Raw genomic sequence first — 27,915 nt, 5'->3', positions numbered from 1 at the left:
ACCAAGAGCAGCACTTGAACAGGATCAAACCTGCTCAATTGGTCAGCATTGCTGCACTCTGCGGCCGCCCCCTGCTTCACTCCTTTAGAAATTCCTCTCCCTCTCTCTCATATTGATAAATCACTTTACTTCATTTTCTGATCTGTTTATTACTGAAAGATTGGTAGCACTCTTTCCCTCTCTCTCATTCTAGGACCTTTTTGCTGAAAATGGCTTTATGATCATAATTATTGAGCCTAGGCTAAGTGTCCAACAAAATAAAAATGTTGATTTATAGCTGCAAATAATAATTATAGCCATTATACATAGAGTATACATAAAAATGTACATGTTGGACATTTCAGACAATTCAGAAGTTTGGGCTTGGTGAGATTTTTTTAGTAAATAAAAATTTTCAAAAATACAGTAAAAACAGTAACAGTGTATAATAGAATTACAATTTAATTGTAATTTATTCCTGCAATGGCAAAGCTGAATTTTCAGTATCATTTCAGTGTCACATGATCTTTCAGAAATCATTGTAATATGCTGATTTGCTGCTCAGGAAACATTTCTTGTTATTATCAGTGTTGAAAACAGTTGTGCTGCTGAATAATATTATTATTATTATTATTTTGTTTTTGTTTTTATTAACTTGATTTGTTGAATAGAACATTCAAAGGAACAGCATTTATTTAAAATAGAAATGATTTGTGACATAAATGTTTTTGTTGTCATTTTTCCTTTTTTTTATTGAATGCATCCTTGCGGAATAAAAGTATTAAAAAAAATTGTACTGACACCAAAATAAGCTACTATATTATATGATAAAAAAAATTATAATTACAAAAATATAAAACAAAATTAATTATAGCCAAACATTTTTGCTTTGCAAACATACTTTACAACATTATTTTTTATATTAAGCTAGGGTAGTGCCGAGACTGCAGCATGTATTTGAATTGCATTATATATTAGAACAAACAATACCATTTTTTAAAAAAAAGTCTTTTTGAACTCTGAATTTAAAAACAGGCCAAACTCCCTGTAGTCCCATTCTCTCTTCTCCATTTATTGGCTAATTTGGTATTGCATTATTTTCACCTTCCTTTTCTATTCAGTCTGGGGGAAAAAAGGCCAAGGCTCACCAACCTCATTAACACACTTCAATTGGAATTATTAAAAAAAAATTAATAAGTGAGCAACAGTTTGTGAAAATTTAATAATTCAGTTGCTTATCCTTAATTCCCCAGGATTTCATTAGGAAGTGTAGAGGCACCTAAGAAGAAAATCACTCTTTTATTTGGCTTCATGCATATTGTATTTTAATGAATTGTAGTTTTGCGCTGGAACGCTGTGATGGTTCTGCATGTAATGTGTTGGGCGGGAGGTGAGCGGAGAGAATGTGTGAATGGCATGGTATTAACGCACAGCTCATCGGGGACCTGAGCGCCAAGAGCCTTTATTGTAGATGCGGAAAACCACAGATGGAGTTTCATTACATTCTGCTTACGGGCTTGTGGCCATTTAAAAACATTTAGAATATCTTATTTAATGCTGGTTGCATGTTTTAATAGATTTCTTGTATTTTAAAGAGGGATAAAATAGTCAGGACAGAGCTTTAATACGTGATTGGCACTTTGTCATTGTAAATCCCGGTCAGATGGGTGGCGGGAGCTGAACTGTTTGGAGAGGATAGCGTGCTCTGACCCCTCTGACCTTTGACCTTCGTCTCATCAGGTTTTTGTCCATAACTGACAGGAAGGTCAAAGGCGTTTCGCTCCAGCTGCGGCTCATGAGCTGAGCATCAAATGTGGATATGTTTTTGTTTCGTGCATCGAAATTCCCCGTCAGAACACTCGCTGTTGGACACGAGTATAATGTATCCAGCCAGGCTGTTGTCTCTTTGAATAACTTAGGATGTCCATGTCATGTTTTTATAGTTCTGTTTCCTTTTTAAATGGTTTTTATGCTACAAAACTAGATTAGCAATCATAACATAGTAAGACGTGCAGCTTTGGAAGCTACATTCAGGACTGAAATGGTCACATTAAAGAACCAAATCTGGTTTCCTTTTCCTGTTTCAAAGCCTGATGTTTCAAATGCAGTGTATTTTTCATGGAGCCTAAAGCAGAAATGTGAGGAGGTTTGCCTTCCAGGCTGAATACAGGTTTACTATGTAGCATCTAACAAGAGCCTCTCTATATATGGGGGAGGTGGGGGAAAGATGAAAAAAATAGCTGTGTAGCCTCTGAAATATTTAACCCGAGCTAATTGGAGAGCACTTCCCATTTCAGGACTCCTCAACCTCTGAAAAAAGCAAGACCAGATCAAAGACTTCTGCTCTTTCCCTCAGGATACTGATGAGAGAGAAAGAGAGAGAGGACGAGAGATAGGGTTTTGAAGGAGAAGATGCAAATAGAGGAGGGCAGTGCTTGAAAAAAGATGTATCCTCAAGAGACGGAGAAAGAAAGAGAGAGGGGCATGTGTAACTAGCAGGAAATGGGAGAGAGTGGATGAGGAGGCAGAAGAAAGACAGATGTCGTGTGACGCTCGCTTCCTTCGACCTAAAGAAACAAACAGGACAATTGCTATGAACACGCTATATGTAATTCATGATAGAATTTTTTCATTTTTGGATCCACTCCAAAAGATTAATTCTGATACAAGAACAATATGTTGAGTCTCTGGCCCCGTCCACACGGAGACGCTTTTCTGTGAATATGCACAAATTTTTTATCGGATAGGCGTTTCGTCCACACGGATCCGGCGTTTTCATCAGGTGAAACCGCTATTTTTTTAAACCGGGTCCCAGAGTGGATAAATTTGAAAACGCCGTCTTTGCGTTTCCGTCTGGACGGCTAATCCGTATATTTTCTGAAACGATGACATCATCAGCCCATGTCTCCCCCCAGTCAGACACCTCTACGTCACGTAACAGCAACAAAAACATGAACAAACACTGAACGATTGTCTTTTTATTAACTAAATTAACACAGATTAATAAATGTATTGTTCCATGTTAGTTTGTGTACCACGCACAAGGTTTATGAGCATAGTCCAAGTCTTCTTCTCTGTTTTTAGTGTATCTCTGTGGCAGAATTACTGCGCCACATACTGGTCTGGCATGTATTCTACATCATTATGCGGTTTCGTGTGGACGCGGATATTTCTTGAGACGAAGAAAAAAAAGATCGGATTGGAGTAAGCTCCGTCTCCGTGTGGACGGGGCCTCAGTTCACACTTTTTATTGAAAAGAATCATGTCAAGTGAAAGATTAATTCATAAAGCAGACTAGTGACCATACTGTATGTGTTCCCTTTGACCTTGATCTTTCCGTCCTACTTTGGTGACTTGTTTTACTCACTTCCTCAAAACTGTTATATCCTCCCCACTTTATAAATAAGAATGGAGGTCAAAGGTCAGAAGTGGTTATTGCCTCCTGTATCAGAGCCTTGTTATTATAAAATAGAGATGACACTTTCACAGGTCTTTTGACCTTTTTGCAATAGATCCAGAACATAAGCGGTCCCCAGTCGCATCCGTTCTCCCTTCCCCATCCAGAACTGTGATTGACAGCTGGGGCTAATTTCATAATCTGGCCAGCCTGCCCTATACCGCCTCCATAACTTTATTTGGTCAATAAAAAATCAATACAATGCTCATCTCTAATCGGTCTCTCTGCTGCTTTCATCCCTGCCTCATTACCTTTCCTGGCAAACAGCAGCAACACACACAGCGTCTGAATGCTGTCAGCACATCTGGATGCCTCTTATTAAATTCTCATTCATGAAAAACTTTCATATTTGACTTGAGCTCATGAATGCAAAAATTCCAATGTAGAATTTTCTAATGAAACTATTTCCAGTTCCAGTTGTTATTTTCTTTAAATGATGCTGATACTTTAACTTCTGTTTAAGTTTCTAAATAGAACACTTTTCATATGGTATGAATTTGATTAAAAAGAACAGATTTATAAGAGGCATTTGTACTGTAATTGTACTACACTGGTCGTGCTGTATGTTTTTGATTCACTAAGAAGAACCGATTCAAAAGAGTCATTTGTATTGTAATCTTACTACATTGTTCACGCTGTATTTTTCTGATTCACTTAAAAACTGATTCATAAGAATCATTTGAACTATAATCAGACTACACTGGTTGTGCTGTATATTTCTGATTCACTGAAAAGAACAGATTCATAAGAGTTATTTGTATTGTAATTGGACTACTCTGGTCATGCTGTATGTCTTTGAATCACAAAAAAAATTCTTCTGTAATCAGGATACCCTAGCATTGTTGTTGTTGTTGTTTGTTTGTTATTTTTCGATTCACTTAAAAGAACCGGCTCATAAGAGTCATGTGTCTGGGAATCCATCTACACTGTTTACACTGTATGTTTTTGATTCATTGCAAAGAACCTGCTCATTTATTGTCATCTTCCTTGATGATATTTCATTTGACGTTTTTTGTCAGCTGTTTAGAATGAGAAGTAGCGATCATATCAGATTCATGAATTAATTAATCTAATTGTAATAACAGTCCATAGAAAGCCCTGAAATTGTTTGTGATTCATTTTGACAATTCGTCCCCTTGGAATTATAAGGTTCTAGGTTCTATCAAAATTGAGTTATTCACATATTCTTATTCTGTGACAAATTATTTACATTATGTGATGTTTTTTTTAAGTTGTATACATTTTGAGATTTTGTTATTGAAAAAACAAAAAACAAAAAGGTTCTATCTACAGAAGTCTATGGAACACAAAAACTTTGAAGCTCAGTATCTCAGAACTGCTCAGAACGCAGATAGAACCTTATAATTCCAAGGGGACGAATTCACTTATACACTGAATCATTTGTAGGAAACTCAAACCATAATTTTTTTTTAAACCAAAGGCATAATAAGATTAAGACACATGAGCTGTGCTGCTTTCCAGCTGTCTACTGTGGCCCATGTTGCAAATAATATATATATATATATATATATATATATATATATATATATATATATATATATATATCGCTAAATATTTGCTCAGCAGAAACCTTGTCATGAAAGTTTGAAAACAGAGTCACATCATGATCTGATTTTCTGCACCTGCGCACCACATCTACGAACAGCCAGTTGCTGAAAGACATTGCTGAGGTCAGAAACCGCCCAGCTGTACCTGTTTGAGAACAGCACTGATTCGTCATTAGATGCTCATCTCGTGGCCTCTCTCAGCACCCTCCAATAAAATCATTGGCAAAGGGGTTTAAAGGGCCCTGTGGTGGCAGGTGTTTGTCCTTGAGTGGTGTAGCACGGACGACCCCGGTGTGATCGGACCTCCCCTCACCTCAAACTGATTTTCTCAATGCTAAAGAGTCTGCGAATAATGTTTTATCCGCTGTCACCTTCCTTCCGTTTCCTCCCTCATTGTTTGACTGTGGGGAATAATGTGGGAGATAATATTAGGGTTCTGCTGTTTCCCCTGAGCAGATACCTATTTCCAGATCCTTCTGAGGGGTCGTGATTCATGCAGGGGAGGAAAAAAGGCGTCCTTGTTTCAGAAATGAGTGTCTTCCTGTGTGAGGGCATATTTATTTGCTGCGTACCCAACAGAACAGCCTCTCTCTCTCTGTGTGTGTGTGTGTGTGTGTGTGTGTGTGTGTGTGTGTGTTTGTGTGTGTGCCAGAACCATTAACTTTTATACACCATATGTTTAGTCTCTATCAGTGGTTAAACAGTACTGACACTTTCATACAGTTGTCTGGAAAGTAATAGCACTTTTTAACCTCCATTTCATTCTTAAAAGGATAGTTCACCCAAACATGAAAATGTCTCATTTAATAATTGCTTTACTGTAGTACATTTTATGGTTGACATAATTTATTTTGTTTAAAACTGTAAAAACCTAGATTTACATAAAAATAATAGCAATTGACACCTGAAATGAATAAAAATGGCAGTTCAACACAAACTTTAATTCCTTGTTCAAACAATGATTACAGTATTATTTTAGTTTGGTTCCTTGTTACTGTTATGACCCCAAACCTTTTTTCCATAGTGCATGATTTGAAAACTAATACAAAAATGTGTTATCTCATATTTGCTTTTGTAAACACTCGATTAGGTTTAAGGTAGAGTTTAGTGTAGTTGTTATGCTATATTCAAAAGCAATAGAGCATTAACCTTTTAGCACCACTTACCGGACAATTCATTTCTGAACTGCTCTAATACGTACAACAGCCAGTGTAATCAAACGCTCCCAGATTCACATTCATCTGTTTTGGGGAAAATGGAACACTCACTGGATATTTCACTTTGAAAGTGTTGCGAAACATGCAAGAGACAGCGCAGTATAGTCTTGCTGAAATGTCACCACAGACATGTTTTTCCAATGAGCCTGGATTGGTAATGACAGTTTGTTAAATCAGATCTGAGGTATCTTCTTGCTTCTGACCTGAGTCCTATATTTTGTTAAAAGGGATCATAAGAATAAAGTTTATGCTAATTTATGCTGGAACTACTGTTCCAAAGACATGTTTTCTCACTGCACTGATATTTGTTGTGGTGCTAAAATTGTCTCATTGTAGTGGGCAGATTGAGACATATTCTTGGAAAGCACACGGTGGGCAGCAGGCTCTCTCCATGCACTGATGACACACAACACCATGCTCAATTAGCCCTACTGTTGGCTTAATGACCGCTGAGAGTCAAAGACACGGTTTTGCAGGATGCTGGAAAGAGGTGAGAACCTGGACAGAGCATAATGTCGGCCAGCACTCTGGGATTTCCCTTTTCAGTTCACTGCTCAGAGTGGACTGGATCGAGTGCAAGGGATCATAGCTGTATATATATGGGTTAATGACATGATAATTAAGTTTTTTTTTCTGGATCTATTAATATTTTAAATATTCTTAAATACCTTGAACAAGGCAAAGCTTGAAAACAGCTCTATGGTGAACATGTTTTTAATCAACAGTTTTTATTTAAATTCTGAAAAATATTTAAAATATAAATACTTGTTTGGCATAATGTTTAATTGTTATTTCTTAGGGGGAAAAAAACATAAAAAATGTTGAAAAAAATATTTTGGTACCAAATCAAAGTCATGTGGGACAACCAAAAATTAAACAGGGAATTACATCATAAAAAGGAACCTTACAGACTCTTATGACTGTGGGTGAAGGTCAGTAAGTCTCTTAAAATATCTGATATTTTGACTGTTTTATGGCAAGGCAAGTTTAATTCGGGTTTATGGCATTTAGTGTGACCCCAAAAACCTTGATAAACTTTGATTATAAAAAACAAAACAAAGGGATATAAGACTCTCACACTCACAAATATTACATTTTTTCAAAACCACATTAAAACAACATAAATATAACTAGCATATTTCTTAGATCTTGTCACATGATTTAGGATTGGATTTTAAATAGGATTTTTCTTTTATTTATCATGGAGACTATTGTTTGTCATTGCTCCAAAATCAACCAGGCCACCTGTAGAGTTTAAGATTCTTCAACAAATTGTGCTTCAAGATGATTTTTAGTGGATTCAATTAAAAAAACATGTAGTTAGTTGTCAGCCATGTACAGCAAGCACAACGCTGATTTTCTTTGTGTTGATGGACTGTTGTACCTCCGTTATTAGTGAGTATTTTCATGGCCAAGAGCAGCTTGCAGTGAGCTCAGAATGACGTTTCCTTAGAGATGAGAAAATGGACAGATGGAGGGTTTGGATGCTGTTGGCTCAATTAACGCACATTTCAGTCCCGCTGCAGCTCTCTGTTGCGGACAGCCAGTCCCAACCTTTTACGATTACAGGGTTCCAGCCAAACAAGGGCCAGCCTGAGAGATCACCGAGCTTCATGCAAAAAGAACTGCCATTTTTTGACAGCGTGTTATTCACGCAGAATAGCGAAGGTGTTAAATGCTGCAGTGTGGGGTGACCCTCTGCTTGAGAAGGACGACACTCCTATCTGACTGTGATTAGCACTTCCCTTACGGATATAGACAAGTTCAGGCACACCCCTAGGTTGGATAAATGGTTTTCCATTCACGCCTTGCTGTCAAGCGGCAGAAGGACCTCAGCCCATGTCGTTAATTTGTTGTCTGTTATTGATGCCGCGGGAAGATGGTGGAGCTCTGGGAATTACAGTATAACTGCTCCCTAATAAGCACACAGCAGGGAAATGAAGCTCCTCTGCGTCCTGACCCCAGACCTCGGGAACACCACTGGGATCACCTTGCTATGATTAACACAGAAGCTGAAATTCACAAAGGAGACTTGACTAACAGTGTATCGCTTCCTTCCTTTCATTCTTTTGTGTGCTCCTTACTTCTGTCAGCCCAAATCGATGGGTAAATCTCGATTGTCACTCTCTCAACCGGTTTCACAGGCTGCGGAGCTGGAGGTCACGGCCCCCATCGATCCATCAGCCTGGTTGCCGTCTGGCTCGCTGATGGATACGGTCCCCCTAGCTTGGACAAGGGCTTCTGAGAGAGAGATTTGTCCCTAGCAAGTGACTTCCCCAGCTTGTGTTTAGCTTTAGGCTTCTGCTGTCAGCTCATATCATAGTTCTTCCATTCTTTTTTTTCTACTAAACACTCATTTTTAATCAACTAAACACAATTTTGTTCTCGCAAACAATTGCTGTTGGCGTGCTAAAGGTGTGTCGGCATCAGTATCATGTGGTATCATGTTTAAGCCATAGAGTGCATTGTTGTAGCATGTCGCTGCTCCGCCCAGAAGGGTTCAGGAGGAGTTCAGAAAGGTTGGACTAGATGTAGACATTGTACGACTTGGTTGGGTGGTTGGGTTTCATGTAGCATGTGGCATTGAGCTGTAGTCTGTTACACTGGAGCTGATCTGGCTGTGTTTATTTCCCTGACATCCAACCCTCAGCTTAACCAATAACAGCTGACAGCTGCCGCGTATCGAGCCCTGAGGAGTTCAGAAGGGTGAAAAGGTTTGATTTTAGATGAAATGTACTTAAAGGTAATGTAATGTGGAATGCTTTTAATGCGTTGCTCAGTGGATGGATAGGTCAATGGCATTAGTGTCCATGAAAAAGAATCTGTCAAAAATCTAGCGCAAAACATTTTTTAAAGAGATTATTAATTTTGATTTCCAAAATATGAAGGGTTCCACACCACTTGACATTCTTTTTTTTTATTTTAAGTTCAAATTACCTGTGTGTGTGTGTGTGTGTGTGTGTGTGTGTGCGTGCATGCGTGTGTGCGTGTGTGTGTGTGTGTGTGTGTTTGGTACTACATTAGTTTGATTTGGTGGGGAAAATATATTAAAAAAAAATCATATAAATAAGCAGTTGTTACACAAATAACACAAATTTGATCGTTCAGTTTCTTTTCAAGATTTTTTTTATTTAAATGCTACAAATATCAATTCATATATATATATATATATATATATATATATATATATATATATACACACAAAGATGTTTATAATAGAACAGGTAAATTCAAGTATTTCAATACCGTATAAATACATAGGAAGTGTGGGTGTTCAGGCCAAAATAGAACTCTTCCTTTTCATCTGTTCACCTCTTTTCTTCCGTGGTGAATGAGTGTAGACTATGGATTGGAATTACTGTGCTGATCAATCATTAAAACGATTATCAATGAACAATGACTTCATTTTGAACAGTGCTTAAATTGCCCGTATTTTAGCATGCAACATTCAAGTTCACTTGTACAATTGTGTTCTTTTTTTATGCAGATATAATTTGTAATATTGTGTTTATGTTATCTCATGTGCAAGTAGGATGCATTATGTTAGGGCTATTTAACACGCTAGAAAATGCTTCAGTTTACCCATTTTGATTGTGTCATACCAACTATGATTTGGTTGTTTGAAATACTCATCTTTTAAAAAATTACTTTTACAAATACATTGATACTTCAATAATAAAACATTATTAGTATTACTTTTCCTCATCATGTTCCTCATCAATTTGAAATGAATTGCTTTAATTAGAATAATTTGAATAATCGTTTTACTGAGTTATCAATGTTCATCCTTAGTGTAGACTATGAATTGGGAACACGTTCCATTCACCCCCACCTTCTCTGTCAGTGTCACTTTACCGTACCCCCTCCTCACAATGGCCAGAGAGTTTTACTTTGATCTTGGCACACCTTTGATTCCAAAGCCTTCACAGAGTAATATTAAGCCGGCAAACAAGGGATGCCAGAGTAGGCAAGTAGAGGTGCTTGATAGTTGCTTTCTGCTGTCAGGAAAGGTCTTAAAGACATAATTTACCCAAAAATTACAATTCTGTCATTATTTACATTGAAGAACATGGGTAACCAAGCAGTTTCTGCTCCCCATTATCTTGCATAGTATAATATAGTATAGAAATCAGTGGGGAGCAGAAACTGTTTGGCTACCCACATTCTTCAAAATATCTTCTTTTGTGTTCAAAAACTCATATAACAACTTATATATGAACGCGAATAAATGATGAACTAATTTTCATTTTTAAGTAAAAAAACACTTGTATGTTTTTTTTATATATATATATATGTTTCCGTTTTTCTTTTGGAGAATGTGGTCTGGAAAAATTGGCCCTGAACCAGGATCCACTAACGTGAATGAGCAGGTTATGGAATAGTATCTTCACCAGATAACTAATGCAAAACAAAATTCAAGACGTTTTCCTGGTTGAAACTATTACCAGTTGCTGGCTGTACTGTACTTTCAGTCTTTCATCAATCCATCCACACTTTAGGTTTCTAATCCCTCTTTTCCATGAAGAGATCCTCCATGAGCTGATCCAAAACCACCATACTTGCTTCACACTGGTGGAACAAACTCTACTCACTACATTACAGCGTATCCTGAAGACACATCTTCTATATGCATTTACAGCAAATTTCAGTACTTTGCATCAACCATCTTTTGGAATTAAAATATGGTCAAGATTTACTTAAGAAGCACAGTATCAAATTAGTGCTGAAGAGGCATGGACAGTTATTTTTGCATCTGAGTTTTCCTTTCAGACGGAAAATGTATGGGAGGAGAGTATATTCAATTGAATCACGCAATTCAAGTTTTCAAATTCAAATTCAAGTTTATTTGTATAGCGCTTTTTACAAAACAAATCGTTACAAAGCAACTTTACAGAAAATTATGTTTCTACAATATTTAGTAGTAGCTAGTAGTTTGTGCACATTTGACAGGATTTTTGAAAAACTAAAAAATAATAATAATACAAGACGTAGTCAGCTAGACGATGAACTATCAATATTATTAATTAAGTTATTATATGATTAAGTCACACATTTAGGAATAATTGTTAGTTCTGTTTGTTCATTCAGGGTTAGCATCATCTGAGGTCCTCTGAGGGTCAGCATCATCTCTTCTCAGGTGTTCTGGATCCAGACTGGAGCTTGTGTAAATCCTAGTTACCACGGGATGTGAATCCCGTGGCAAAACATAGAAACAAAATACAGACATCATTAGCATAGCTGCTGATCCAACAAAGTAAAATTAGTTTAACCCTAGCTAATGAATAAAAATGCACCTTTGATCAGATGCAACTACACTCACAATTAAAAAGATACATTATTCGAATGCTTGGCGAAAGAGATGTGTTTTTAATCTAGATTTAAACAGAGAGAGTGTGTCTGAACCCCGAACATTATCAGGAAGGCTATTCCAGAGTTTGGGAGCCAAATGTGAGAAGGCTCTACCTCTTTTAGTGGACTTTGCTATCCTAGGAACTACCAAAAGTCCAGCGTTTTGTGACCTTAGGGTGCGTGATGGGTTGTAACGTGGTAGAAGGCTAGTTAGGTACGCTGGAGCTAAACCATTTAGGGCCTTATAGGTAAGTAATGATAATTTGTAACTGATGCGGAACTTAATAGGTAGCCAGTGCAGAGACTGTAAAATTGGGGTAATATGATCATATTTTCTTGACCTCGTAAGGACTCTCGCTGCTGCATTTTGGACGACCTGTAGCTTGTTTATTGAAGAAGCAGGACAACCACCTAGAAGTGCATTACAATAGTCCAGTCTAGAGGTCATGAATGCATGAACTAGCTTTTCTGCATCAGAAACAGATAACATGTTTCGTAGCTTGGCAATGTTTCTAAGATGGAAGAATGCAATTTTTGTAACATTGGAAATATGATTTTCAAAAGACAAATTGCTGTCTAATATAACACCCAGATTTCTGACTGTAGAGGAAGTTACAGTACATCCGTCTAGTTGCAGATTGTAATCTACAAGATTCTGTGTAGTGTTTTTTGGTCCAATAATTAATATCTCCGTCTTATCCGAATTTAATTGGAGAAAATTCTTTGTCATCCAATCTTTTACATTTTTAACACAATCTGTTAGCTTAGATAATTGGGAAGTTTCATCTGGTCTCGTTGATATATATAGCTGAGTATCATCAGCATAACAGTGGAAGCTAATTCCGTATTTTCTAATAATATTACCAAGGGGCAACATGTATATTGAAAATAGAAGGGGACCTAGGACGGATCCTTGTGGCACTCCATATTTTACTGATGATAAATGAGATGACTCCCCATTTAAGTAAACAAAATGGTAGCGATCGGACAGGTAGGATCTAAACCATCTTAGAGCCTGCCCTTGAATACCTGTATAGTTTTGTAATCGATCTATGAGTATGTCATGATCTATGGTGTCGAACGCAGCACTAAGATCAAGTAAGACTAGAAATGAGATGCAGCCTTGGTCTGACGCAAGGAGCAGGTCATTTGTAATTTTAACAAGTGCAGTTTCTGTGCTATGGTGGGGCCTAAAACCTGACTGAAATTCTTCATACAGATCATTTTTATGCAGGAAGGTGCTCAATTGAGCAGACACAACTTTTTCTAAAATTTTAGACATAAATGGAAGATTTGAAATAGGCCTATAATTTGCCAGTACACTAGGATCTAGTTTTGGTTTCTTAATAAGAGGCTTGATAACCGCCAGCTTGAATGGTTTTGGGACGTGTCCTAAAGATAACGACGAGTTAATGATATTGAGAAGCGGTTCTTCGGCTACAGGTAACAGCTCTTTCAGTAATTTAGTGGGTACAGGATCTAATAAACATGTTGTTGGTTTAGATACAGTGATAAGTTTATTTAGCTCCTCCTGTCCTATGGTTGTAAAGCACTGCAGTTTATGTTTGGGTGCGATGGATGAAACTGAAGTGTTAGATGCTGTAGAATCTACATTCGCTATTGTATTTCTAATGTTATCTATTTTATCAGTGAAGAAATTCATAAAGTCATTACTATTTAACGTTGGTGGAATATTTGAATCAGATGGCATCTGGTAATTTGTTAACTTAGCCACTGTGTTAAATAAAAACCTTGGATTGTTTTGGTTATTTTCAATGAGTTTGTGTATATGCTCTGCCCTAGCAGTTTTTAGAGCCTGTCTATAGCTGGACATACTGTTTTTCCATGCAATTCTAAAAACTTCTAAGTTAGTTTTTCTCCATTTGCGTTCAAGACTACGAGTTACTTTCTTGAGAGAGTGAGTATTACTGTTATACCATGGTACAGTACGTTTTTCTCTAACTTTTTTCAATTTGATTGGGGCAACAGCTTCTAATGTATTAGAGAAAATAGTGCCCATGTTGTCAGTAATTTTGTCTAATTCATGTGTATTTTTGGGTACAAATAGCAGTTGAGATAGATCAGGCAGGTTATTTGCGAATCTGTCTTTGGTGGCTGGAACAATAGTTCTGCCCAGACGGTATCGCTGCGACATATAGTTAATATCAGTTATACGCAGCATGCACGATACAAGGAAATGGTCTGTAATATCATCACTTTGAGGTACAATATCTATAGCAGTAAGATCGATTCCATGCGATATAATTAAATCTAGTGTATGATTAAAACGATGAGTGGGCCCGGTGACATTTTGCTTGACTCCAAAGGAGTTTATTAGGTCAGTAAACGCAAGTCCTAATGTATCATTTGTATTATCAACGTGAATATTAAAATCTCCCATGATTAGCGCCTTATCAACTGTAACTAGAAGGTCTGAGAGGAAATCTGCAAATTCTTTTAGGAATTCTGTATACGGCCCTGGTGGTCTATACACAGTAGCCAGAGCAAGAGATACATTAGATTTCTTTTGCATGTCTGACAGAGTAACATTTAGCATTAGTATTTCAAAAGAGTTAAACCTGTATCCTGTTTTCTGGGTAACATTGAGAATATCACTATATATTGTTGCAACACCCCCGCCACGACCAGTCTGACGGGGCTCATGCTTATAACAGTAGTTTGGTGGAGTAGACTCATTTAGACCAAAATAATCATTTGGTTTTAGCCAGGTTTCAGTCAAGCAGAGTAAATCAAAACTATTATCTGTGATCATTTCATTTACAATAACTGCTTTTGGTGTGAGTGATCTAATATTTATGAGCCCAAACTTTAAAAATTGTTTTTGTTCATTTACTTTACATTTTTCTGGTTTAATTACGATAAGATTTTTTCTAGATCCTACATTATATTTATATTTATATTTTGACCTCACTATTCTGGGAACAGACACAGTCTTAATAGGTTTTACAGCACAAGTACTTTTATCATTTAAGCGGGTGGAACAAAACTCATCATAATGGTTATTTGAGAATTGACTTACTAGTCACATGGAGCGAAGTGTCCTGGAGATGTTGTCAGAGAGAAGCTCCGCGCCGACTCGACTGGGGTGTAATCCATCAGCGCGAAACAGTCTAGGACGCTCCCAGAAAAGATTCCAGTTATGCAAAAAGCAATGCTTTTTACTAACATTTGCGCTTAATTACTGGTATTTGCGCCATCATGTAACACCAAAAAAAGCATGTTTGAAACTATTTTAATTTGCCCTGTTTTGCATCATCTTTTTCCCTAAAAATCCAGAAATGCAGGAAAAAAAGGAAAGGCAGACTTATGACTGTGTCAAGATCAGCACAGTATGTCTCATAAATAATCAGATAATTTGACATTTTTATAACAGGGCAAGGTTACATTAGGTGGTAAAATGTAACTTGGTGTGACTCTGAATTATTAATTCATAATATGTTTAAAAATTAAAAAAAGAAAAATACTTTTTAGTACTATTTACCTTTAAATTGAATATGTAAATGCTTTGAAGATGTCCGGGTTCATATGTATTTGAGGTGTAAAATATATTTTGGAATGCATTACTTGAGTCAATTTTAATCAATACATTTCAGAATTCTTGAAAAATGTTTAAAAAAAATGTTTAAACAACATGAAGAATGAATACAAAGTGCACAGTTCTGAGGACTTATTTTAAATATTGTATTGTATTTTCAAATAGACCCCCCCCCCCCAACCCTTCATGGAAACTCTTATATGCCATTGACCCATGTGACCCATGCCATTGACCCCAAGATATCTTAGCCTTTATTTTAGCCGTAATGTGATATTGTTTGTAATCATAGTAATTTGAAATTATTACATTGTATTATGTTCCATTTTTGCTGTGAGGCATAGCTTAGCATGCAGCAGGGGTTCTCATCCGATCCCAGGAATAGCCATTAACATGATTTGTGCACTTTATTGTAAGCCAGCTTCGTAAGAAAGCATCTGCTAAGAACATAAATGTAAATGTAGACGTGTCATGTACAAGGTCATGAAAAATGCATTACCTCTGTCGGCTAAGCACTCGCCCTTTTCATCAGCGTTGGCCGCCTCAGCGTTCTGTAAGAAATATAAAATAGCCCTTGAAAGAGAGAGGCCCTATTTTCTCTGGCTCAGATTGGAGCATTAGGATGATTTTTAGATATAGTTTACATATCCTTTCTATGCATTTTACATGTTCTTTTTTTCTGATGTGATAGACCTCTGATCTCGCTTCATTACTTTTCATGAAAAGGTTGTGCCCTGCGATCTGAGCGAAAAACAGAAACCGAGGGGACTCCACAGGGATCCATTCTCACTCTGTCACCTTACACAAAGAAAAACACAGCTAATGCATGACTACTACATGAAAGGGCAAGAAGAGGAGGACGAGTCTGGTGACAACAGACGTATCTCCTAGTCTGTCATCTCATCGCTGTTGAAGAGTGTTTGGGAAAGAAAACCTAAGCAGACCCTGTTGGGACGGTGGTGGGGGATGCGAAGGAAGGGGATCCTGGGAAATGGGCGGTAGTCATGGCTTGGGTTACTTGTGTTGTGGGCCTCTCCGCCCAGGGGGCTGCACCACACTGCCACCATCTTCTACTCCTGTGGGCGTTTCAGACACACTGATCCAGTCGCCTCAATAGGCTAAGGTTTCCCGTTTCCCCGCTGGCCGATGCAGGCCGCAGATAACTTTGTCTCCATGCTTGTATCTTTTATCTCACATCTGGGAGTCTTGCCTGGGAGCTGGATGATGACTACAGTGGCTGCTTTGTCTCGGCCCTTGTCATTACAAGGCTCAGGTTGCGGGCGGAGCTGGCGGACCTCCACCTGAGCTTGAGAGCCGTCCCATCGCGCACACTCCCGAACATGCTTGGCCGTTGGGTTTTTAGGGGGTGTGGCCTACCTGGCGCAGGGTAAAGTAGGGGGGGGGGGGGGGCACATGGGTCTTGATGACTCTGCAAGTTCTGATGGTTATCTTAGAAATTATCCGTCTGTAATTGCTATGAAAGAATGTTGCCTGAACGTTTAGGTGGATTGCACTCCACCTCCCAGCTCGCAGTGCCCGTGTGCCCATGCGAAATGCACCCAGGGTCTCCAGCTCATTAGCTTTCCTGTGTATGTGGATGTTTAAAAGCTCTCTGTTAAATTTACAAAGCTAGAAAATAATGTAATAATGTTTCATGTACTACAGGATGGCATACTACTTAAGTGACAATTATAATATACATATATATCAGAACTACCAAAACCTAAGCTAAACCTAAAATAATGCAATAAACAAAAAGGTATATTACTGATCACTAAAATTTAACTAAAATGTCATCTTAAGTTAATGTGAGGTCTGGGAATGTACTTTCACTTTTTTTGTACACAAAAAGTAAAATTACATATAATCTAGTAGTTTTTATTAGTTTCAAGTTTAACCAATTAAAAGCCTTTTACTACTGCATTTTTATAAATTGCAAAGATTACAGTTTGTCTCTCTCTTTTATATATATATTTATATATATACATTTGTGCTGGGCAACGATTAATCGCAATTAATCACAATTTTCTGAAATATATACTGTGTGTGTGTGTGTGTGTGTGTGTCACAGTACACACACATATAATATGTACTCAAAAACTTTTATTTTGAATGTGATTAATCACGATTAATCATTTCCCAGCACTAATAAAAATTCTGAGTGAGAAATTGGTAGTATGAAATGTTTTTTACGGTAATTTTAAGCATCAATTTTCTATTTTACCTGACAGATATCACTATGACAGTTCTCTTTTAGGTTATCGGAAAACTAGTCAATTAGAAATAAATCCACCTGTGAATCATTGTGCACATTTGGGTCAAGGAAGTCTATAATACCTAAAGGAAGCTTTTCCATTCATCTCAATGGCTGTCACTCTCAGCTGTTGTATGTATTTTGGCTAATCACCTGAGCAGTGAATGCCATATGACTACTCAGCAGCTGAAGGAAAGTTTTGCTACAATGACGCTAACACGCTAATCACCAGCAACTATCCTGTGCTGAGACGTCACAGGCAATAGAGAAGAGAAAATGTGAGCCTAGCAAAATAGATTTAATGTTAAGTTTGAATACACAATCATTTTGGAATGGAAAAAGATTTTTGAGGGGCCAGGGTTTCAGCTTGAAGTTTGCAAAATAGCAGATGTTAGCAAAACTGCTAATTGCTTGTGCCATTATTATCATCTCTCTCAGACACGCACTTGCAAAAACATAATGCTTACACTCTCTCTTTGGACATTATTTGCTTTAAAAGTACATATATGTACCTAAAGTCAAAGGGTGCCAGTAGTTTTATCATATTTCCTGCACTTTTGTCTCACTCCCTTTTGTAAGTGAAAGAAGAAATTTTGAAAGCCTTTAAGCAAAGAAGCCGCAGATTACACTCGATGGCTTTTTCTCACTGAAAATAGTTAGCCACAGGTTCATTTTGGGTTAGCGCGTCATGTTGAGGATCTTTTTAAAAACCTCAAGAAAAGCACAGAGAACAGTGGTTAGTGCTTTTAGGGGGAAGAATCCAGCACAAGATGTTTGACAGAGTGGGACGACGCTGAGGAAATGGCGGTACTCATGGGCGAGAAAGAAAAGAATACATCAAGCCCTTTTAAAAGAGGCCGGACAAGATGAGAGCGGACCGAGTGGATGAGAGTCCGTCACCCAATCCTTCTCCTGTGAACCGGGGCGGGCTTATAACGCTATTACACTGCACTTTGCTAATGGTGTTAAAAAAGACAAAGAGGGCAGGTCAGGGAGAGTGGGACGCGTGATACACTTAGCTTTAGAGTGCATGGCATTACTATCATTTTCTGTTTGATGCCCTCTGACAAACCCAGTCCCTTTTTACGCCAAGAGGCAGAAACCCAAGAGCAGCTCTTTTGTGTGTTTGTTATGGGAGCGACAATTAGGCGGAGGACATTAGTTTGTGTGTGTGTGTGTGTGTGTACGTTTAGAGGCTTGTATGCATGTGTTTAGTTTTACATGCATGTGTCAGTGCGTACAAGCATCTCGCTCCACTCTGGTTTGTTTGTTTGCGATGGCGTATTTTCTAAGACAGGTGTTTACTCACCCCATGATGAGAAAAACAGCATGTTATCACACTGTGGAGAAAAGCGCTCACCATCACACAGCGCGGATCCCAGCAGCCCCCTAGAGGACGTAACGCGCACAGAGAGTGGATTTCATTCCCTTTAATCGCAGTAATCTGGTGCCATGCCATGAAATACACACTTCACACCACCTGAAAGTGATTACATATGATGGAGGTATAAAGGGTTAACGTTGCATGCAGCCTCTCTGTAAATATTCCATGCATCAATAGTTCAAATGTTTTCAGAATATTTTATTTATGCACTTCTATTTGAATGTAGAACAGATTGGACACTTGGAAAACGTAATTTATTCCTGTAAATAAAACTAAAGTGTAATAAATTAATAAAAACAATTATACATTATATTTGATTGTTATTTTATATCCTAACATTATAAGTATATGGTATGTGTATAATTACTGTATACATTAAAATACATATTTATATGAGTAAATATGATCTCATAGGGATTGTGTTTGTAGTAATAATCATTTTAAAAAGTTATGTTGAAGTGTGCAGGTGTTGTGTGATGAAGTTGCATTTCCAGTTTCCTGTTTTCTAGGAGTGTGTGCCTGAGAAATCCTTGTTAATCTCTAACATCTGCTATAACCACTACTGCTGTTACTCTCTCTCACACACGAAGGCCTACAAATGTGTTGTAGGTGTTGTAGGGAGTCTATGTGTCGTGGGTGGTTTGTGTTGTTTTAAGCATTGTGTGTGTTGTTGAAGGTGTATGGTGTGTATTGGTTTAGACAGTGTGTGTTTTTTGGGGGGGAGCAGTGAGGGATAAAGACTGGATGCAGAGTGGCTTCTCAACAGGCATCTCCAGGTATGAGAGAGATGTTTCTTAGCTGAGCCATTAAATCCTAGAAGCCTCATTACACTCGCCGTTAGAGTAAATGGTGACGAAGAGATCCAAACGCACATATTTAAAATAAATGGCAGACATCCTCAGCTTTTAATAACAGTATTTTTCTTAGAGAAAAGGTAAACGTAAAAAAACGTAAATATAGTGGCATCCCAAGTGTCTGAGACCACGCTGGGATTCAAAATCTGAATTAAAGAATTGTCTTTTTGAATTGAAAAATACATAAAGAAATGTTTGTGAATGTATTTATTTGCATATTAGAAATATATTGTGAATGCATTACTGACCAAGATTTGATTTTTATGGTTATTATGTGTTGGTATCATCCAACATTTTTGTTATTGAGATGTTATTGTGCTTACTAATTTTCACTATTTTGATTTAACATTCACATAATTTCTAAAAACACTGATAATTTAATAACAACTAACTTTTTTTCCCTCAAATTTCTAAATAGAGATCTGCTTTTATACTGTACATTGTTTTTGTGAATTATAAAAGTATAGGTCTGTAATAACATTTATTAGTTGTTTACCATCGAATAATTCAAAATACTTAACCATTGTAAAAATAGTAAAACTAATCTGTATCAAACGTTATGATTATAGTGGTCTCCGTTTTTTTAAACCCTACTGTATAGAAATATGAATCATAAAACAGCATGTCTCTGATGATAAAACACTGAATCTATTTCAGTATAATATTGTGTCCTTATTCAGGAGTTGATGGCAGAGTCATGGCTTATTGTTCACCCTCAAACTTGTTCACAGGTGACCGCGGTCTAAATCCATTTCAGGTCACTTCCCAACCCCAACTTATAGCATTTTCCATTGATTCTGTCCTGTTCTGGTTGATTACAGGCAAAAAACCCAATATGAAAATTTGTGTTAAAAATATTAATATGCATACATACAAGGATGTAAACATACAGAGTAGCTGAAGTGAAGCCGCCATGTGTTTAAACATCCTCCATTAGCAGCCCATTAGAGCTGCAGTACAATGACAGACAGCATCCCAGCGCCGCTGCTCTCTGAGCACACTTTTGATGATAGAACACCGATTTGCTTGCTGTCCTTTCATTTGCTGGACTGCACCAGTCACTTCTATTTTCTCCCACCAACTTTCAGTGACTGAAAGGTCTTACAAAGCAGGCAGAGGCATAAAAATGTTATTAAACATGGGGGCGTAGTGTCAAAGTGAGGACGGGGTACTTTTATCTAACAGCGGTCCAGAGTAAACGCCATGTGAAGAGAAGGTGGATGTGAACATGAACCTTTATAAAGAACATACAGCACCTGGAAAATTACAGACACACACACCTGCTCACCTGAACGTATAAGTAGACTTTTGTGTTAAAGAAGGGTTAAAGAAGGGGCACAAAACAACTATTACTTTTCCTCTCACACAGGGCACATGTGTTTTGACCTCTGGGTCTTCTGTCCTATTCTTCTTTTTTGTTTGTTTTATTTTTCCCGTCCAACCCCCCCTTGACAGAGTTTTTTAGCCCTGGCTGAACGTCAGCTGGGATAACGTTTGCATAAATGCTGTGATAGAAAAATTGCTCAAGCAGAGTTGGAATAACAGGAGAGATTGCAGGGAGATGTGGAGGGGGGGGGGGCATGGAGGTCTCAGCGTCTGCCTGACACAAAGAACAATAAACATGTTCCACATGGGGAGAAGTGGTCCACAGACCAAGCCCAAACTGAGCATGTGGAAATGGGTTCCAGACCCAGAGCTTTCGGCACAAAGGACAATTCTCACACACATGCACACAAACACACACATGCTAAACGCATGCCCTCTCCCTCTGTTTGGTATAAACACCAGCATGAAATGTGTCACTAAACCCCTGACACCAGAACTAACCTGCCATCATAATCTCAAAACTCATGCGGGCCCAGTACATAGCCCTGCAGCATGCCCGAGGTGATGATGCATTTGAGGCAGAATTACCCCTGAAGTGTTTGAGTCTTGTGCCAGGTTATTAGCTGGCTGTGTTTGACCTAAACTATTATGGCCAGGTCATTGGTTAATTGCAGAATAAACGCACATATTTGCTTTGGCTGCAACTCAACTAAAAGTTCGGGACAGAAAAACAACAACAAGAACTTCTAAATGAGGGCCAAACTCAACAAGACTCATAATTTCTGTTTGACCTGTCAGAGCTTGGCAAATTTTAGCATCTGCTCTATGGCAAACTGTGGCACAAAATTTTATGAATCACTTGGCTTAGAGGGAGGGGCTTTCTAAAGAGGAATAAGATTGTCTCATTTCTCTCTCCTTCCAGACAGCTAGACTGTCCAATTGCACTGAGGTAAACCTCCACCCTACCCTAACTTTCGGTGGTTGGTGTAACACAATACATAAGATGTTTCATTTATAAAACCACTTTTCCACTTCAATAGTCCAGTCCTGAAATTCACAAGATTGCATGAGAGAGACACATTAAATATTCTAATGGTCAAACTGACTTTCTTTGTACCAGTCAGAAGTCTCTAAATACCATGATAAATCATGGATTCTTTCTTACCTGGACTGCTTGCTTGGCTTTAACTTCTTCCAATGAAGATGCTTCCTGTCATAGGCCTGGAAAGCAGACTCTTCTACATGCAAACATTTGCTAAAGGAAGTTCTGAAATCTGGATCTGAGGCTCTCTGTCGGCCAGACGCTGCTGTAAATCACGGCACTTCAAACCCCTTCTTTGACCGCACCGCCAGGAAAGTTCACCCCGAGAGTCACCCTACTCCTAAACACGCCAAACGAGAGTGGTTTGGTTTGATTAATTGAAGTCCCATGGGGATGATAGCAGCTGAAGACTGAACCAAAGACCCAAAGACCCCCAAAATCCAGAGATAGATTTCTGCACACATACATTCCTCCAGATGGGAAGAGAAAGAAACTTAGTACAGGTTTTGCACCAAAGGCATACATCACCATTAAATTTAATTAGGAATTTTAGAAGCAATCAAGGACATATTTAATGAAACAAATTAAACAAAGCTTTCAAGGACGTATTTAATGAATCAAAGTGCATCAAGAGAAGTTTATAACATGGATGTACCGCATGCTTCAGTGGCTCTTTGCTTCACCATAATTCCACAATTTTCCTACTACATCAGCTGCTTTATAGTGTTTTTTGAGTTGCCTACTTGGTTCTTTAGAAGTTAAAAATATAATGTAAAAAAAAAAATTATATATATACTGGGACAATTGTAGACATAACATTGCATAGTATTACATGACAAATGTGTTCCCAATTTGAAACCATTTTTAAATCTTTTATGAAAATTGTGATATTGAGGATCTTATTCTTTGGGTAGAGTTCTGAGGAGCAGAATACTTTAGCAGAAGTCCCATTTTGTTCTCCATTCAACTTCACTGTTGTCCTGAAATGACGATATCTACTGTGTGATTTTTCTTGCTTAGGAGAAAAGGATAAAAGAAAAAGTTATTTGTAAACCTAAATAGGTTATTTTTGGCTTCAGACTGTAAAAGCTTTTTGGGTTCTAACTGGATTGTAGACATGATGAAAATATCTCACTGTGAAAGGGAGGTTATACAGCTCATTTAGAGCTGATATGAGATCAGTTGTTGATGTAGCGGCGGAAGAAGAGTTCAGGGAGGTCTGATCGGGCCTGTGCTCTGAGGACTCGAAAAGGAAGTAGACCAGTGACTACAGTGTGATTGATGAAGCGAGCTCACCTAACTGCATGCATTAGCTCTCTCTAAACATTCTGGGCTCACTTATTGATATTTCCATCTGTCATCTCCCCCCTCCACTACCCCGTACCCACCAGCCACTGGCTGTAAGGTCATTTTTTATACCGAGATACTTTTGAATCAAAGGGAATGACGTGTTGCCTCAGTGTGTCGGATCATTTGGCCGACTCCTCCAGATTTAATGACATCTGGGAGTGAAAGGGGGGACGGGGCATTGATATTGATTTGTTAAGGCGTAATGCACCGTATGAATCTGAAAGAGATATGCCTGACCCGCGGAATGTGTAGTAATGATAACGCACTTTGCATTAAAGGACCGCTAACACATGTTTTTATGGCAGGGTGATTAAATTAAGAGCTCCGTAAACATCAGGAGGGTCCTATGGCAGAGTTCTGCTCCCATTACTCTTTGCTCGGCTCTCGATATCGTTTACTGGAAAGCCGTGATTAGAGGCAAGATGACACAAAAACGCATAACAAGAAAATAAGACAGAGTACAGACATCTCCGGAGAGAACGAAGCATTTTCCCCTGCCAGGGAGAGAAATATCGAAGTGCTCTTTGCTGAGGCGGTATGAGATGAACATGGGTTGTTTTTTCAAGATGTTTTATTGAGTTCATTGGATACAAGGCGAACTAAGACAGCATCAGTGATGTAGTCCAGGACTGCATTTGCCCAAAAGCATTGTAAGCTTAAAGGGATAGTTCACCCAAGAATGAAAATTCTGTCATTAATTACTCACCCTCATGTCATTCCAAACCTGTAAAACTTCCATTTATCTTTGGGAAAAAAAGATATTTTTTTATTTTATTTTTCTTTGCGCACAAATTGTAATCTTGTAGTTTCGTAAAATTACGGTTGAACCCCTGATGTCATACGGATTATTTCACTGATAACCTTGCTACGTTTCTGGACCTTGATCGTGGTAATTACATTGCTGTCTGTGGGGGGGTTAGAGAGCTCTCAGAATTCATCAAAAATATCTTAATTTGTGTTCTGAAGATGAACGGAGATGAACTCTTACGGGTTTAGAACGACATAAGGGTGAGTAATTAATGACAGAATTTTTTTTTGGGGTGAACTATCCCTTTAAGTACATCATAGACCTATGACCATCTTTTGGGAAACGCAGCCCAGGTCATCGATCCTATAAACATGGGGGTTTAAATTATTGCTGATGGCCAAAGAAGAAAGTGACACAAAAAATTTGAGAGAGGGATGAAGTCATGCAGTGTGACGGGGGTTGTTCTCTGGGCCTCGGTGATAAGGCGAGGAGATGTAAAGCTGAAGGAGCTTCATCTTTAGCTTGTGCTGCTACAGCTGGTGTTTGGCCTGTCTTGGCCCTTTGACAGTAATTCCAGACCTAGATTAGCTGTCATCTGATGCCAAATCTCACTCCAAACACCACCCCCTCCCCCGCCTACTGCCCCCTCACCCCTAGCCCCGGCTCTGCCCTCTCTCCCCTCAAGGACCTCCAGAAAAAGAGTCGTGTGATGTTCTGATTCATGTAGACAACAGTCGGCAAAGTGAAGCAGCTTTTGAGTTTTCTTTGTATATCATGTGATTTCATTTTTGGGGGAAGGATGTTTTATAGTTTGTCAAAGTCTTTGGTTTCATTCCAAAAACCTGCCTCCAGATCCAACCTGGTCTCATGGCAAATACATACCTGGGGGCACTTTTTCACGAGATGCGAAATACATACAAATAAGGACATATCACTGCAGTTTCCAAAAGAAATGACCACTAGAGGCAGTAAAACTCCGAAACCTTTTATTCCTTTTCAGAAAAATGTACAGAGTTTCGATTAATAAAGGGTAATTTGCGCACAATTACTTAAAGAATGTAATGTTATGACTTAAAAAATTAATATGCTGGGAGATTTGAAAACTGATGCATTAGCATCGCTCATATCCAGGTTCATATCGATGGGTTTTCAGAGGCGTTAGGTTTGTTCGGTAGCTCACGGAGTACGGAGACGGACTTCAGAGGCGAGGAGTTTTGGTTTAAATCACGTGTAACCACAGTTCGACAAAGCATTTCAAATCTGCATGCAACAAAGTTGAAATGGCACAGTCACATCAACAAATGCGTTTTTATATCAGTTGTGCATTTGTTAACTCTATCGGGTAGGTTTAGGGTTGGGTTTGGTGTAGCAACGTGATAAAAACCCAGAAATATGTACAGTATTGTTCAAAATAATAGCAGTACAATGTGACTAACCAGAATAATCAAGGTTTTTCGTATGTTTTTTTATTGCTACGTGGCAAACAAGTTACCAGTAGGTTCAGTAGATTCTCAGAAAACAAATGAGACCCAGCATTCATGATATGCACGCTCTTAAGGCTGTGCAATTGGGCAATTAGTTGAATTAGTTGAAAGGGGTGTGTTCAAAAAAATAGCAGTGTGGCATTCAATCACTGAGGTCATCAATTTTGTGAAGAAACAGGTGTGAATCAGGTGGCCCCTATTTAAGGATGAAGCCAACACTTGTTGAACATGCATTTGAAAGCTGAGGAAAATGGGTCGTTCAAGATATTGTTCAGAAGAACAGCGTACTTTGATTAAAAAGTTGATTAGAGAGGGGAAAACCTATAAAGAGGTGCAAAAAATGATAGGCTGTTCAGCTAAAATGATCTCCAATGCCTTAAAACCAGAGAGACGTGGAAGAAAACGGAAGACAACCATCAAAATGGATAGAAGAATAACCAGAATGGCAAAGGCTCAGCCAATGATCACCTCCAGGATGATCAAAGACAGTCTGGAGTTACCTGTAAGTAATGTGACAGTTAGAAGACATCTGTGTGAAGCTAATCTATTTTCAAGAATCCCCCGCAAAGTCCCTCTGTTAAAAAAAAGGCATGTGCAGAAGAGGTTACAATTTGCCAAAGAACACATCAACTGGCCTAAAGAGAAATGGAGGAACATTTTGTGGACTGATGAGAGTAAAATTGTTCTTTTTGGGTCCAAGGGCCACAGGCAGTTTGTGAGACGACCCTCAAACTCTGAATTCAAGCCACAGTACACAGTGAAGACAGTGAAGCATGGAGGTGCAAGCATCATGATATGGGCATGTTTCTCCTACTATGGTGTTGGGCCTATTTATCGCATACCAGGGATCATGGATCAGTTTGCATATGTTAAAATACTTGAAGAGGTCATGTTGCCCTATGCTGAAGAGGACATGCCCTTGAAATGGTTGTTTCAACAAGACAATGACCCAAAACACACTAGTAAACGGGCAAAGTCTTGGTTCCAAACCAACAAAATTAAAGTTATGGAGTGGCCAGCCCAATCTCCAGACCTTAATCCAATTGAGAACTTGTGGGGTGATATCAAAAATGCTGTTTCTGAAGCAAAACCAAGAAATGTGAATGAATTGTGGAATGTTGTTAAAGAATCATGGAGTGGAATAACAGCTGAGAGGTGCCACAAGTTGGTTGACTCCATGCCACACAGATGTCAAGCAGTTTTAAAAAACTGTGGTCATACAACTAAATATTAGTTTAGTGATTCACAGGATTGCTAAATCCCAGAAAAAAAAATGTTTGTACAAAATAGTTTTGAGTTTGTACAGTCAAAGGTAGACACTGCTATTTTTTTGAACACACCCCTTTCAACTAATTGCCCAATTGCACAGCCTTAAGAGCGTGCATATCATGAATGCTGGGTCTTGTTTGTTTTCTGACAATCTACTGAACCTACTGGTAACTTGTTTGCCACGTAGCAATAAAAAATATACTAAAAACCTTGATTATTCTGGTTAGTCACATTGTACTGCTATTATTTTGAACAATACTGTACCTAGATAAACGTGATAAAAACATGCCAGGGTTCACGTAATGAACCCGTGTTTTAGTGTTACTCAGTGGATATTTCCCTTTGAAACCGTGCGAAACGTTCAGTCAGGTATGTTAAACTGCACTGTATGGGTTTCTGCCTATGTAGGAAATTAGTTGTTTATGAGATTCCATTCCAGCAGGTTTTAGCACAGACCTTTTGTGTATAGGCTTTTGTTGACCCTGTGTGTTTCTTTTGATTTCATCTCGTCTTTGTTTCCCTTTGATATTCCCTTAAATTGGATGAAGCACCCTGGTATAGCATCTCATAGTGTGAACACTTGATTTGAGTTTGCTGTCTTATGTTCTGTAGTGTCTGTAGTGAAGGGGGCTGCTTTGATGGTTTGGAAGATGGAGGATGGAGCAGGTGTGTCAACCGCACTGGTGACAGACCATTAGAGTCTCTCGGCTGGAGCCGTTAGATCTTATTCATGTAATCTTCACACTGTGGACAGAAAAAGAGGATCTGAAGAACTCAAGTTCACACATGTTCATGTGTGTGTTTTGCTGTGTCTGTGTCGACAATACATTCTGTTTTCTTGTGAACTGCAAGGCTTCATATCATTATCGGTAAATAAAAAGGCTTCATATTCAATGTCAGAAAAAAAACATGGTCATGTGACTTGAGAGCGAGTTAACGATGACAGGATTTTAATTTTAAGGTGAACTATCCCTTTAAGTGTCCGAATGCTTTTTAGTAGCTGTGCATTTGACTGCACATGAAGTCACAGTTCCACTGAAGTAGCTGCAGTTTCTGCGTCTCGAGTCCCACCTTCCTGCAG

At 38.4% G+C, this 27,915-nt stretch overlaps 1 protein-coding gene across 1 annotated transcript in view; it reads left to right on the top strand.

The window, feature by feature from the left end:
• LOC113110969 (ephrin-A2-like) overlaps window positions 1-27,915 on the top strand; it is a 118,823-nt gene that overhangs the window by 77,856 nt on the left and 13,052 nt on the right. The window lies entirely within an intron of this gene.

This window comes from Carassius auratus, chromosome 11 (assembly GCF_003368295.1).
Source record: "Carassius auratus strain Wakin chromosome 11, ASM336829v1, whole genome shotgun sequence".
NCBI classification, from domain to species: Eukaryota; Metazoa; Chordata; class Actinopteri; order Cypriniformes; family Cyprinidae; genus Carassius; species Carassius auratus.
Note: the sequence above shows the minus strand (reverse complement) of the source record. Positions and strands in the feature narration are given on the sequence as shown.